The 3,208-nt window shown below is 39.5% G+C and overlaps 1 long non-coding RNA gene across 2 annotated transcripts; it reads left to right on the top strand.

The window, feature by feature from the left end:
- Positions 1-549: 549 nt before the first annotated feature.
- LOC122966663 lies at positions 550-2,746 on the top strand. Of its 2 annotated transcripts, none has more exons than XR_006398426.1 (4): positions 550-900; positions 1,741-1,860; positions 2,004-2,132; positions 2,628-2,746. It is a non-coding gene; the product is annotated as an uncharacterized LOC122966663 (long non-coding RNA). The 2 variants fall into 2 exon arrangements; XR_006398427.1 differs by having other exon boundaries at positions 2,001-2,132.
- The last annotated feature ends 462 nt before the right edge of the window (positions 2,747-3,208 follow it).

Below are 3,208 nucleotides of genomic sequence, written 5' to 3'. Positions count from 1 at the left end.
GAACTTGAAGCAGAACCACAACCTTGGCATTCTAGGGACCCTGAGAGGACTCTTCTTGCTATTGTTGTTAATACCAAGGCAGTCTTTCATTTAGATACTCTCACTCTCTTTTTGATTCTGGGCTAGCTTTTCAACTTGTTTTGATAGCTCAGCTATCTTATTTTCAATCTTAAAGGTTTCATCTTGTTTTGGTTTCGGCACTGGGGGAGGCTTACTATCATGAGTGGGGTTCTGTGATTTTTGGCTTAACTCTCCAACTTGTTTAGTTAGCTCATTCACTTTCTTTTCAAGGTTTGATGCTTCATTTTGCTTTGTGTTGGGTGATGGGAAAGGCTCACAACTATAGGTGGGCATATCAAAAATGTAATGGGCATGTGCAGTAGCTTTTGTAGCTTTTGTAAACGCTTTTTCATTCTGTCTAGCTTTGATGAGCGGCAATTTTCCTCAGTTCTCAACATGTAGAGGAATTCAGGAAATGATGGTAGATTGCTCATTTTGTAAATGCACCCCTACAGAACTGTCTGAGTAACTGGTTGTTGGAATTTTCAGCTGAGGCCCCCCCCCCTCTGGAAATTGCCCTTGTGAGGAGGCTGTAACACCTGTTCAAGTATGCTCAGGGTTTCTCTCCATTGCTTTGGATGAAGCTGAGAAATACAAGCAAATAACTCCTCTCCATCTTCCATGACACTAAAAGCAGAATCAAGCTGAGTGACATAAGCACTTGGTGAGGAGATTCCAAGAGGTTTAACAACATTAGCAGCTGGACTCAGTAACCTTTCAGTATTCTTCTCACCTTGTGAACATCATTCAAGGAAGGATCACCAAGAAGGAGGTTAACCAGGTGTCATTGTCAACCTCACCATTGGACATCACTCATGGAGTTGGGGGTGTTCCCCTGAGGTAAAGCTGAGCTACTGACACAAACATAGTGCTTACAAGGGACTCTCAATAACCTGTTGTTCCACTTCTCCTTTCCACAAAGTCCAAATGAAAAGTCCAAAGCAAGAATCACCTTTGAAGTTCTCCTCTACATGCTATGCTGTCTCCGTGTTATGGGTGTTTATGTGGAAAATCTTGTAATTGTTGAATAATACTTTGAAGAGACTCCACAGGCTGCAGTTGATGCTTACTTGAATATATGAAGTTTATTGAAAACAAATATGTGATATCAGAGAAGCCTTTGGCACATGGATGTATACATGGATACAATCACACCAAAAACTTAGCACAAACAGGAAAACAATCACTTCTTATAGAGTTGCTCAGGTCACACCACCAGGGAGGGTAGACACAAGGACACTTGGTGTCAGAATGAACTCTAATTGGAAAATAATGTGGACAGCTGTTGTTACCCATCCAAGGTTACCACCTTACCTCCCAGCCTGGTGCCGTGAACATAAAACTTCCCTTGTAAAAGACCTTGCAGGCCAGAGTGAGGCCCTGTTGATTAAATCATCACATCAAGGCTTTGATTAGCACATTCTTATGAAAAGACATAGCTTATGAGTAGAACATTTCCATAAATTGAATTTTGAACATCTCTCCTTCACAAATAAGCCTTTCTTTCTCTCACAGGTGTATAAATAAGTAGAGGTCTGTCTGCATGTTGGAAATGCACTCGGTTTAGCTTAGTAGTCAGCACAGTCATCTATGGTCTTTATACAGAATGAATAGAGTATACATACCAGCTTTGTTATACATAACAAATATCAAATTAAAAGTGACTTTTTTGATATTCAGAACACCAGTCTGCTGAACAACAAGAAGAAGCTGGAGTCTGACCTTGTTCAGGGTGAAGTGGACGATGCTATTCAGGAAGCAAGAAATGCTGAGGAGAAAGCCAAAAAGGCTATCACTGATGTGAGTTTACACCTCTAACTCTTCAATTTTATGAATAATTAAATTTTGTATACAGCCATAGACTGATAATATAATAAGCTCGTTATAACTTGAAGTTGCATTAGAAAACTTCTCATCATTCTCTCATCATGATGGCCGAGGAGCTGAAGACGGAGCAGGACACCAGTGCTCACCTGGAGAGGATGAAGAAGAACCTGCAGCACCGTCTGGATGAGGCTAAGAACCTCACCATGAAGGGTGGCAAGAAGCAGCTCCAGAAACTGGAGTCAAGGGTATGCACTGTATGAATGCTCACAAAAGATTATTGTCTGGATGTGCATCGCACTTTTAATGTGTGAAATTAATTCTATGTTTATTTCGATTGACTGTGATCTGTCTAACTGACTGTGTATATAATACTGATGTATCATTTATCATCACTTTTCACGTGCGTGAGCTAGAAGCTGAAGTTGAGGCCAAGCAGATGCGAATATGAATGAAAAGTGAAGGAGCTGACCTACCGGGTATGTCCTATTTTAATAAAAACAACCTTAATATCTCTTAATTCTCTGTTCTTCATCACTTATAAGCCTTTATCTGTGTAGACTGAGGAGGGCAAGAAGAATATGCACAGACTTCAGGATCTGGTGGCTCAAAGTCAAGGCTTACAAGAGACAGGCTGAGGAGGCTGCGTGTCAAATAAATTGTTGTGACCAATAATCTACAGTTTAATCAATAATGATATAATTTGTTTTGTAACTGAATATTACTCCCTTCACCCTTCACAGGAGGAGCAGCCAACATTCACTTTGGCTGATTTTGCTGAGTAAGACTCATCATCAACTTTAGGCCTTTTAACAAAGTTCATAAAATATGAACATTTGGTTGAGGGGTTTTTAACATTTCAATAAAGATGATAATTGTCATTACTATCCTGAATTCTGTCTTTTTTTTGTTTGAAACAGTTACTCCTAGACAGTGATGCAACTAAGTAGAGCAGTTAGCCATGTTGTAAGGTCTTGTAGTACAGTATCAGAATCATTCACTGGTCACCCTTTGACTATGTGGAATCAAGTTATTCAATGTGAGATACTATATGACTGAACAGAACTCCTTGTCAACAGTGACTGAGGAAGTATTCAGATGCTTAAATTAACTAAGCAGTATACTGTAAAAAATACATTTTGTCTTGCATTCAAGATTTTACTTAAAGGCATACTCCACCAAATATCACCAAATATATCTTTTGAGTAAACTCACTCCCAGTGGGATTGAGAGGTAGCTGTAATGTGTTTTGTTCCCTCACAAGAGACAGTAGCTATGGTCAGTTTGAATTCATAGATTGGATACCAGTGATTTCAAGTTTTTG

Source organism: Thunnus albacares, chromosome 17 (assembly GCF_914725855.1).
Source record: "Thunnus albacares chromosome 17, fThuAlb1.1, whole genome shotgun sequence".
Classification (NCBI taxonomy): Eukaryota; Metazoa; Chordata; class Actinopteri; order Scombriformes; family Scombridae; genus Thunnus; species Thunnus albacares.
The sequence above is the reverse complement of the archived record's forward strand: the minus strand, read 5'-3'. Positions and strand labels throughout refer to the sequence as shown.